Source organism: Phyllopteryx taeniolatus, chromosome 7 (genome assembly GCF_024500385.1).
Source record: "Phyllopteryx taeniolatus isolate TA_2022b chromosome 7, UOR_Ptae_1.2, whole genome shotgun sequence".
NCBI classification, from domain to species: domain Eukaryota; kingdom Metazoa; phylum Chordata; class Actinopteri; order Syngnathiformes; family Syngnathidae; genus Phyllopteryx; species Phyllopteryx taeniolatus.
The window spans coordinates 22166570-22178276 of record NC_084508.1 but is presented as its reverse complement, the minus strand read 5'-3'; the positions used below and the strand labels follow the sequence as shown (position 1 = coordinate 22178276).

General features: G+C 40.7%; 1 protein-coding gene across 37 annotated transcripts in view; it reads right to left on the bottom strand.

Moving 5' to 3' along the window:
• adgrl2a (adhesion G protein-coupled receptor L2a) overlaps positions 1-11244 on the bottom strand; it is a 147461-nt gene extending 136217 nt beyond the window's left edge. For 17 of the 37 annotated variants that reach the window (XM_061779053.1, XM_061779051.1, XM_061779063.1 and 14 more), the window contains exon 1: positions 7651-8345. The gene's annotated coding sequence lies outside the window, so the exon portion shown is untranslated. Of the gene's footprint in view, positions 1-7650; positions 8347-11026 lie in introns of those variants that run through there. The other 20 variants (XM_061779046.1, XM_061779047.1, XM_061779048.1 and 17 more) reach the window with 4 other exon arrangements.
• Between the last annotated feature and the right edge of the window lie 463 nt (positions 11245-11707).

The window sequence follows — 11707 nt, the reverse complement described above, 5'->3', positions numbered from 1 at the left end:
AAGAAAATACACACAAACAAGGCTAAAGTTTTAATGACCTCCCATCACATTTCAGAAGTAATAGAAACCTGTCTCTTAAATTGAGATTGAAAGTAACAGTAATTAATTATCTGTACATTATCACTCAATGTATTATTATGTAAAAATGACAGCTGGGAAAAAGAAAATAAGCCAGAGACTTTAGCACAGAACGGTATCATTGACTGAATATTTGCTGATTGACTTATAAAAGGCTGCAGCAATCTGTGTCATCGATCTTCACATGCGGGAGAGACTCCTCGAAAACTCATTTCGGTTTTATAGACACTTTTTTACAGCTGCATAAAAACAGTCTCTAAAAGTTAAAATATTTTTTTTTTTTTTACAATTAAAAATTCATTTCAGAAACTGCAAAATGCTCCATCTTCATATATCTCCTGGTGTCATAGAAATTGTTTTTCATTATATGAATACAAAAATGTGTCATTTTCTGATATGAGCCTCGACCAAATTAAAAGCATTGCACGAAACAATTTCAGGATGGAAGGACATCTAACTAGATATTTGAATTAGAATAGAATAAAACAGAATACAATTATGTATTTTTTTCCTTACTGTGCAAACAAAAATAGGTGTGATCTGCAGCATTCACACACACAGAATATTAAAAAGCAGTAAGTGTAAGAAACAAACGTGTCCACCTGATAAATACAGCACTGAGGGATGTGTGAGCAGGATTATTGGGCCAGCCTGCATACCGGTATATGGTCAGTATGTTTCCTCTGCATATGTCAAGAAAGAGCAGAGTTGTCAATATTCTCCTTTCCACTTTTCATGATTAATACATGAATCATTTGACATCTCCATCAACTCAATGCTGATTTGTAGGTGGAGGGTTACTTATCACCAATGTTAAGGATGTTTATTACTTGAACACCCCCGCAGCATAGGTTGGAGCCAACAAACAGCAGTCAATACCAGCAGGCCTGGCACAGCTGTACAAGCACGGCTGAAACTGGGGAGTCAGTTTCAATTCCCCCCCCCATGCGAGAGTCCACAGCACGCCATTGTCACACACATCACCTCCTAATGCCACACCACTTACACGCCAACTGTATGTCATTACCCTGTTTCTGCTCCAATTGGAAAATAAGTGGGAATGTTTTTGGTTCTTACCCATGTTTAAAAAAGGCACAATTTAGCCATTTTACGTTTCTATTATATAACATTAAAAAAAAATAGCATTTTATATTTAAAAAATGCCACCCATTACAGCAATATAGAAATAATATAATTCATAAAATTGTAAATCTGAAGGAGCGAAGTGAATGAAACCCAATTTTTGAGTCACTGTCATGATTGTAATTACGATCCCCCAACATCTCACTATGAGGGAGTCCAGCCACGCGAAGAAGAATTGTTTTTTTTTATTTGTTTAGAAATACTGAATAACAGAACAAAGCAGAAAAGTGATGCATAATAAATAATAAAACCCAAAAAGGTGGACGACACCAAAGTAAAAGGATTTAAATAACTGTCAATAGATATTTTGGGCTAAAATGTTGAATATGCCAGTAATCAAATGTGCAGTTAACAACAGTTGAGCATATATAAGCACGTATTTAAAAGCGTTCAATGCTCTTAATGTCCGTATTATGCAAGTGTGTGTGCGTGTGTGCATGCTCATGTATTCTACATTCACAGTAAGACAACTTCCTTTAATATTACTCTCCAGACTGGTCACTTTATATTAAGCCAGCTCTCTTGAACCCCATTTTGTTTTACAGGCAGAGATTTTGCACTTCAGCAGAACTACATCCAAGTCCCTGTGGGCAATAATTCCAATTCTATTTTTCTACCTCACATTTTTCTCTTTCCTTTGTATTCAAGAGGTTTCCCTCAAGAAACTCCTGCGTAGCTGACCCAAGCTGAGGACGAGAGCTTTTGGTCGGTGACGGCAGAGGAGGACAAAGCGGCAGTGGCAGCTCAGCGGGCGGCACAGAGCGAGGGGCTGTGCGCGGGGACAGAGCAGCAGGTGCAGCTGTGACAGTTGCCGTGTTGTCGCTCGGCCCACACTGTAGTCAAGATGAGGTTCACAGATGTAGCCACTCAGCGCGCGTCTTTATTGGCTGCCTCAAACAATGCATCTCTGTCAGGAACAACTCCTCCTCAGGCCATTTTGCACTGTTTGGGTAAAACAGTCACAGCACCAAGCGGAAACTTCATTGTGATACATACACACACACACACTGTGTGCCACTGCAGCAACTCAATCAAAAGCTGTCCCACCAAGACAACAAAACACCTTAAAACCTGAAGCATCACTATAGAACATGGAGGACTGGCGTGTATTTATGCCTGCAGTTTTCTTTATATCGTATACTGGAGTACTTTAATGTACACTTTAGACATTAGGTACACAAGGTTTTGATTAAGAGTGCGTGTATTATTGTGGTTGTAGTTTGCACTGCATCACACTGAGAAATATTTTCTTCTTTTGTGGCGCTAAATAAGATGAATAAAATATTAGAAACAGTTCTCAGTATTAAGATATATACTATAACCACAATAATAAACAGTATGTCAAAATAATACCTGAAACCTGATTATTATTGTCTATGTCAAGGCAGAATCTTATTAAATTGGCAAAGTGGTGAGTGTAGTTAATAAAGCAGTATGATTTTATCATTTTATCACATTATGTATTTCATCTTTTTTCTTCTACAAGCCTGTCAAAAACACATTTCTGATCAATCATCATAACTTTTTACAATTAGAGCGACCCATGCTGCACCTCCTGAGGCTGCACTTTACCCCCCGCTAGATTTCAATCATGCACAACATTCTAACTGTACCCAGAAAATTAAAATACTTTGATTTCTTTTTGGAAAGAAAATTCCAAACAGACCCTCAAAGTAGCTCAGAGAGAACATATCAGATATAATATGACGATAGTTTTACGGTGTCTGCTTTCTCAATTACTGGAAAGAAGCTCAACGAGGGCGGTTAATTCATATGCAGAGACATTATCTATGCCCAGAGTGAAAGGGGGAAAGCGGGAGGTAGAGGGGGACGCACGGCGGGCCAAACTTGTGAGGGTGTGAGGCAAACATAAACCTTTTTGGTGGCCCACACATGGAGCGCAGTGTGAAGATAAAAGCAGCAGGTTCCATGATTCACTGCAGGAAATTAATCGACTAATACTGTTCTCGCTCTCTGTTTCAACGCCAAAAAAACCACATACGAAGCTCATTAGAGGTGATGATGGACGTTTATGTTCAGTCTCAAAATGCACACATTCTTTTTTTCTTTTTCATGATTGAGCAGCCTCAAGTTTCATCTATCCTCACGTACACACAAAAAAGCGCCTCCTGTCAGCGTGAGCAATCATCATCACATAATTTGATTGTTTTTCCATCCCTCCACTGTTTGATGTCTCTGGCATGGTAGCAATTGAACAGATAATTATTTTGTTGATTAGCTTAGTTTTTTAGCAACTTAGCAGGCTTGTGATATTGTGATATTCCTCTGAAAGTCCCAGGCCAGACGCTCCACTCCATCTGACTTGGCAACTAAGCTGCAGTGTGAGAACAAAGCCCCAAACACAGCCAAGCACACACTGCACTACACAATAGCAACTTAGCAGACCTTATCCACATGACAGGCACATATAAAATTAAATGTCACATTGTGTACTGTTTGAAAAATAATCTGAAAAGACCTAAGGTGAACAAAAACTTTGTTTTGTGGTCTAATAAAGTTTGTTCTTTTTGAGTACGCCCTTGTACACTGAAACCATTTTACTGTATCATACATTGATTTTCTATCACTTATGAAAGGATATGATTCATGTTGTGTGTTACTAGTGTAGTAGTCGTATTTAGATGTTTTTCCGGGGTCAATGACGTATGCACCTAATCTAGTTTCTGATTACATTTTTAGATTAATTAGGAATTATGCCCTTAAAATTCATACTTTTAGAAGAACACATTTAGAAATATATGAATAATGCATACAAAACTCTAATACAACAGAAAAATATTTTAAAAGGCACTTATTGAAATACTTGGTACATTAAATAAGTTCAACCTTACACTAGATGACTGGAGTACATTACTTTTTTTTGTGACAACTTTTGTATTAATATTTGTTTCTATTTTTTTTGCCACTTCATTATTTTTTGCTTCATAGTGATGATTGCAAACACCATTTGAGCACATATTTAAGATACCAAAACTGGTTCCTACTCAATAAAGCACTACCGGACCAGCGTGAATACACGAAATAACAGCCACAGCTCCCCCACCTTTTAAATGCAAAAAAGCACCGAGTCGAACTTCTCTCACTTGCAATGAGTTACAATTGTCAAGGAAAGATATATTGGTCTGCCATGTTTACCCGCACCATCCCTGAATAACAGTCCGTGTCCTGTCGGCAGAGGGGCTTTTAAGTGCTTCGCTCTCCTATAATCCAGCCGAGACATAACTCCCTTCCCCTGGCAGACGTGTGCAGATCCCCCCTTTTCTCCCAATGAACGCCCTCTTCGTGGCTTCTATAGCGGAGCCGTAATAACTGCTGTTTGCTCACAGCCTCCCATCTCCTCTGACATGCACAAATTGAATAGTTTCCCCAAACACTGTTGCAGCTGCGCACAGATAAGCACGAGTCTTGTTCACATATACCGCAAGAAATGAGACCGTGGGTTTGAGTGCATGTCTTCATTCTTACTTCTTATTAATCCAGCAAAAATGAGGTGATTTTGAAAATGAATTGCACATTTCCATGATTACAATTGTCTTTTTAGTATTTCCACTACCCAAAGTGACAGTGCTCTGACTGCTAATTGTTTTTTTTTATTATTATTTTTTTTTTTTTACCTTTCATTCATTTGTTGGCCAATTTTTTTCTCCTTTTCACATGCTGGGTGTGACCAATACTCAGTTTTAAATCATGCACAACCTTGTGAAAGCCAAGCATGTGCAACATGTCGTAAAATATGACTTACAAACACAAAGTGGGTCCGTTTGTGAGTGTAGTGCATTGCACCTTGTACCAACATTTCACAAAAGGCAGATGTCACCTAACGCTGCACTGAGCTAAGGAAGGCAGCCATGTTGCTTCTCATCATCGTAGTTGAAATGGAGTCTTTGCAAGCTATCGTCTTGTTCGTGTTATGTACCTCTATCATATTATTTCGGCAAGCAGGAAATTTCTTCAGCCACTTCCAACGAATCAAACCCCCCGTTGCACTGCAGAGACTTTTGGGAAGTGGAAACAAATGTTGGGTGGTGGTGGCGGTGGCGGTGGTGGAGGTGGTGCGCACACTCGCACAGTAGCGCCCAGTGTTGTACTGATTAGCAATCGTAAAATAAAGTTAGTCACAAAAAGGGGCAGTTTGGCATGAAAAAAGTGCTTTTCTTTACATCCTTGTTTATTCCGTTTAATGGTGAGCAGTTATCCGCCCAGCATGAGTCCATGTAGGTGGTTAAGAAAAAAATGCAAACCCACAATTTATATGCCAAAATAGGCAACGGGTGTAAATCAAAATGTGTCCACTCCCTATCCTATGTATCCTTGACTCCACTCGCTCACGGAAGAAGAACATACTGTAGAATCCTGACACAAGACTGAGTGAGAGGAGAGACAAAAGAAGAGCGAGCATATTTGAATGGTCATCAGTGAGAATTGAAACGCTCTACATGCCTACAATGTGGCGCTTGTGGCAGTACCAGAATCAGAATTAGCACTTCTGGCCAAGTACGTTACAAGACAAGGAATTTTTACAACCTTTAAATCACTGCTTTAAAAAAAATAAAAAATACAAAAATAAAAAAGCGCATTGCCTCAATTACACAACCTGAGCAAGCAAATGTTTCCACCAGTCTAAGCCAGTCAATATTAAATCAATAACAAATGGTATTAATAAAGGCAAAGTGAAAGAGCTTGACACATTGTTATCATCTAATGATCCGAACGACGGTCTCTTTAAGTGTGAGATTCGGCAGAAGAAGCCAATCTCGGGTGCTCTTGTCTATTGTGGAAGAAAACAAGTGTGGGATGGGCAGGGCGGCATCAAGCAACAGCCCATAATGTCACAGATTTTGATGAGCACTCACCCACTCCCTCCTCTTTCACACTCACTAGCAGGATGTGAAAAGAGAAAAAAAGTTGAGAAAATGGATGTAAGACACTTGTGACTGCTTTAAACCCTTTGGAGAAGCAAGCCATCCCATATTGATCAATGCCTGGACATAAAATTGGTGAAAAGAGTTGACAAGAGATCTACAGAACCAGACCCAATTCCACTCAAACAACATTGGAACAATGTACTCTCACTTTCTTCAACAATTGATTGACAATCCAAAGAAAATGTATTGAAAAGTATATTACTAAAAAGAAAAACAAAAAGCCTACTTTTTTTATTTATTTTTTTTCATTAATTGACCCACTTTTTTGGCCTAAATGTTCCTCACTAGCAGTGAGTCACTGTGCAATTGTGCGAAAGCTTTGCACACACCACACATCACCATGGGTTGAGACGAGGCAACGTAGCCTACGCGAGTGTGTTTATTCCAAGTGGATGGACATTCCACAAAAAAAGAAAGACTTTAAGTTGCCTTTTTCTTACCTCTATGTATTTGGTCAACTCATAGATGCAAGTCATTTGCATTCTTCTGCAACATGATTTACTTTTATGATATGCTGTGTTACTTACCCTCCAAATCCAAATTATATTGTTTTATATGAATGAGTTTTCTAAACTGGTGCAAAAGGAACAGTCAATTGCACATCATTCTTTCATTATGTGAGAAACAGACATACGTCGCATTCACGGACGTAAGTCCACTCAGGAAATCGCAAATTTCTTTTCGAGCTGCACAATTTAAAGCAGAGACTATGAGAAACGCAGAGCCAAATTTGACCAATAATCCAGTGATTGATGACCCAAGCGTGCTGCTGTGCTTCGGGGGAGGGGGTGCCATGCATCACCGGCCCGGCCGCGGCGTGCTGCTCACCGGCTACGTTAAATCACATATGCCTAAAACATCCTTTACAATAAATGTGCCCAAAAAGAAAGAATTCATCCAATTTTGCAGCCACATTTATTTGTCCTTTTGCCTCATTTCGCTGACTTTTACCAGCCCACTGCATAACGGAGTATATTTTTTTCCAAAGTAATTATTACACTGCAATTATAATTTTCTCCACTTTTCTCCCAGGTCTTTGAACAAATAGCCTAGGTCCAATTATCAAGGATTAGCCCTTGAATGCGCTCAAAAAACACTTCCCAGGTCCAACTCCAATTGAAATCCCCCATTGAATCCAACAATAGCTTTGAAAAAATGAATAAGAAGAAATCACAGAACTCATAAGAAGAAAATGTTTTCGGTTGTGCCTCCATCTCTGAAACGCGACGCAAAGTCATCGCGGCCGCACATCTGTTGCACGGCGATTTTTCTGTATTTTCACGTTATCGCCTCGCAATCTCCCCGTGACTGTGACTTTTTAACATCCTAAAATGCAATTTGCCTTGCAAAAAAAAGCTTCTTTTTAATTGAGTCGCCAACACGCGACGGAGTGTGTGTGTGCGTGTGTGCAAAAGTGGGCCAAGTTGCTCCGCATTAAACTTACAAGCGTCTTCGTTCATTTCAAGTGTGCAACGAAACTTACCTCGCAGCGAAGCCATGCGACATACAGTCACAATGGAAAAATAAGTAAAAGAGGGGGGGGGGGAAACAAAGTCAGATATTGTCTGATGGGGGGTCCTGTGACGGTCTGCGGGTCTGAGGCATGCCCGTCTTCGTGTCTCAGGCTGGTTCTCAGTCGGCGACAGGTCCTCCTCGCTGCCCGGCCGTGCCTCTCTTCCAGGGGCGCACTTCCATAGCCTAAAGCCGCTCTGTCTGGTCTCGTCAACACCTCTGCGGGAACCGAGCCGACACCATTTAGTCTGGGCTCCTCTCGTGTAGCGAAAGAAGAAAAAAAAGTGTCGGCGGAGGCTCGGTGGCTCTGTCCACCCTTTGCGCTCCGTTCGTGGGCGAGAAGTTTTGAAGCCGGAATGGAGCCCAGACGGGGTCGAGGATGAAGTGCCGAGCGAGCGGCGGACTTCCAGTTAGCAGAGCCAGCCAGGCAGTGCTTCGGCCGGGAACTGGCTGCCGTGTGCGGGCACCCACTGAGGGCAGGGGCGCTTCAAAAGCCTGGACTGGCGATATTGGATCCGGACTGTGTGGCAGCAGCAGGAGCAGCCGCAGGGGCCTTATCCGCATGCCATCTTTTTTTTTTCTATACTCTGAGGAAATTCTAATCAAATCAGAGGATGAGTGGGTGTTATCAATACATCATTTATTGGCTCTTTTTCTTCTTTGAGATGTGTTCTTTGCTTTTCTGCAAACAGTGATGCGCTACAGTGGGCAGTCCTGTCTAGTCAACCAATGAAAACAAGGATTTAGTCTCGACTGTCATATTACATTGATGGGGGGGGGGGACCAGCAATAAAACACCTCCTGATGACACAATGGTCAATCTTAACTATGGTTCAGCATTTTTTCCATGCATGTAGACTCAAAGGCCACAAAATCAGGCACAACAATATCATCTAAATGAGAGCCAACAGAAAGTATACGTCAACATTTCTGCCTCTACAAACAATGATTGACATCAGAGATGTATTGATTTTAACATTATCTATCTATCTGTCTATCTATCTATCTATCTATCTATCTATCTATCTATCTATCTATCTATCTATCCGTCCGTCCGTCCGTCCGTCCGTCCGTCCATCTATAATATGTAAATGTAAATATTATTGTGTTGCCATTTTTGCTGACGGCTACACATCTGTATATAAATTACATTTTGACATACTGTGCATATTTTTATACACCCTGACCAGGGTTGCAAAACCGGAGCACATCCCAGCTGACTTTGGGCGAATGGTGGACTACACCATAGAGCAGGGGTGTCAAACTCATTTTTGTCTCGGGCCGCATTGTCGTTATGATTTCCCTCAGAGGGCCAATACAACAGTGAAACCATATAAATGTTTAATCACCAAATCCTATTATTACCATTACACAACAAATTGAGGGATAACTAGTTTTGAAATCACAAGAGAAGGATAATAGCTTGTTCAAGTATTGTTTAAGTTACTGTAGAACAAGGGTTTGGTTACAGAAAAATGCAATATCTCAACATTATTGTTTATTATTATGACAATTTGGGTACAGATTTGAGCAAAAATCACATTAGTTGATGAGCATGATTTGCTTTCGCGGGCCACATAAAATTATGTGGCGGGCCGCATCTGGCCCCCGGGCCTTGAGTTTGACACCTATGCCCTAGAGTCTCCAGGGGTGGCAAACTCAAATTCACGGTGGGCCAAAATGAAAAATTCGGACAACGTCGCGGGCCAAACTCAATATTTAATGAAAAATCACTGCAATGTGCATGTTTCCCTTCCCTCGGCAGAAATGTAGCGTTAAAGTTTATCATATGACAACAAACTTCAATTTTGCTGAAACACTGAATCTGGAATAAACAAACTTTAATATTATAAAGACGAGAAATCAAATTTACGATAAAAGACAAAAGTGGTATTTGTTTGTTGTTTTGCATTTAAATAGATAACATGAATTCTTCTGTGGAGACATGGTGGACGACTGGTTAGAGCGTCTGCCTCACAGTTCTGAGGACCGGGGTTCAATCCCCGGCCCCGCCTGTGTGGAGTTTGCATGTTCTCCCCGTACCTGCGTGGGTTTTCTCCGGGCACTCCGGTTTCCTCCCACATCCCAAAAACATGCATGGTAGGTTCATTGACAACTTTAAATTGCCCGTAGGTGTGAATGTGAGTGCGGATGGTTGTTTGTTTGTATGTGCCCTCCGATTGGCTGGCAACCAGTTCAGGGTGTACCCCGCCTCTCGCCCGAAGATAACTGGGATAGGCTCCAGCGCGCCTAGTGAGGAGAAGCGGCTCAGAAAATGGATGGATGGAATTCTTCTGTCTCTCCATCTTCTATTTATCTATCTCCAACTACCCTTTTTTATGTAAACCTTTTTTCAAAGGCCAACAACAAAACAACCCAAAACAAAAAGAATGTCCTTCAATAAAAATCCAAACTTCAAACTATTAACAGTCCCTGCCTAGGAGTTAATAAAAAAATATATATATATTTCAATCATGTTATATTCTTTGTTACAGCCTCGTTGCTCCGCACTCGACAAACAGGTCTGTCTTTTACTTTAGTGAACAGACAATCTGCCTCCCACCTGTCTTGGAAGTTAACCGTTTTCCATCTTTCATTTGGCCATTTTTGGGAAGGGGAAGTGTAAATTTGCTCGAGGAGACTGGTAGCATAGTTCCTAACAACTGCAACAGAAAGGGAAGGGGCGCTCGCCGGTCTAGACTGATGGGCCAACACACTAGCAAAGCATTCTGGGATTTGTAATATTAGTGGCGCATGTGCTATATACTGGCAGGCCAGCTCTAATACACATTTGATATGGTCTTGCGGGCCCACTATAATTACATTGTGGGCCAAATTTGGCCCCCGGGCCTGAGTTTGACATAATGCTCTAGACCGATCACCAGTCAGTCACAGGGCATGTAGAGACACACTCACATTTACACAGTCACTGAGTGGGAACTAAACCGACACTGCCTGCATAGCAGGCAAATAAACCACACCATTAGTAACTACTTTTATCTTGTATTATTTTTTTTTTTTGTATTTTACATTGGCAGGCGGTGAGTTTGGGACCTGGGCCTTCAGTGACCTAATCCACCTCTTAATAACATTATCACGTCGCAAAAATAACGTACAAAAACGATACGCATGTATAACTATGTGTGGCATTAAAACAAGAGAGAGAGGTGAGGATGAATGCCATTATTACTAAAGCAAGAAACAGTTACCTTTATCTTCCAATACATCAATTCAAAACCTCTATAGAATTTGTAGTGTATACACTACAATACAACTGTTCACAATCAATATTTATCTCATAACATGACAAAAACATTCAAACTTTAAATAAAATACATCGTACTCACCGGAGAATCTGATGGAGACGCAGCAGACCTTCCTGTTCGCTGTCTGTGTAAGCTAGCTCATACATGCTGCTCTGAAAGCGCCTCAAAATCCTTTTCTGGGTTGAAAACAAGTCAGATAGTAGTATGTTGGTTGACCTAGACCCACAAAGTCGACTTTTTTTTAAGCTAGTGAGGATAAGCGGTAAAGAAAATGGATGGATGGAGGGTGGCATTGAAAATGAATTTTTAATCATGTCCAAAATCGTCCTCGTCAGTAACTCAAGCGCACGCACATATTCAGCTCAACCAATCAGAGGACGATTGAGCTGTACCAATCAGAGGACGGGAAAAATATCAACGTGATTCGGCTGCGTGAAAGCGCAGAGTGGTGAATCTAAACTCTGATTGGTTAGACCATTTCAACAAAGTGTGTTTGATCTGGTTGATGCCAGCACCGGATGATATATATATTATATGTTTTATGATATTACATATTATAATAAATATTATTCATTACTTGTTAATAAATTAATTAAGTTGTAATTGTAGTTCAGTGCTTTTGATAGTGTTTAGGCCAGCAGAGAAGGCTCTGAAGGCCCTCCCTTCACACCACTGGTATTTTGTATTGATTTGATATCTCGATCTCTATGTGGTGCATCCAATAGAACTGTTAACCTAATTGCATTGCACTGTACAATTCAG